The sequence below is a fragment of the Plasmopara halstedii genome (assembly GCF_900000015.1).
Source record: "Plasmopara halstedii genome assembly, contig: Scaffold_650, whole genome shotgun sequence".
Taxonomy (NCBI): domain Eukaryota; phylum Oomycota; class Peronosporomycetes; order Peronosporales; family Peronosporaceae; genus Plasmopara; species Plasmopara halstedii.
Window position 1 is genome coordinate 507,327 of NW_020187567.1, and position 262 is coordinate 507,588.

The window sequence follows — 262 nt, forward strand, 5'->3', positions numbered from 1 at the left end:
GAGGGTGTATTGCATCATCGAAGATGTTCTTTGCAGTGTCTGCGCTGAGATGCCGAGGTGCGGAGCGCCATGTTGCATCTCGTAGAGTTTGCACTGAACAATGCAGTGCATTCGTCTACCGGCTATACGCCGTTCGACTTCACCCTCGCGTCCCGCTGACGCCACCATCCCATGGCTCAGGGCTTGTTGGGGGAGGAATAGCCGAACGGCTAGCTGATGTCAGCCCTCTCACCATCCGTAAAGAAGTCGATGACTTCTTGTC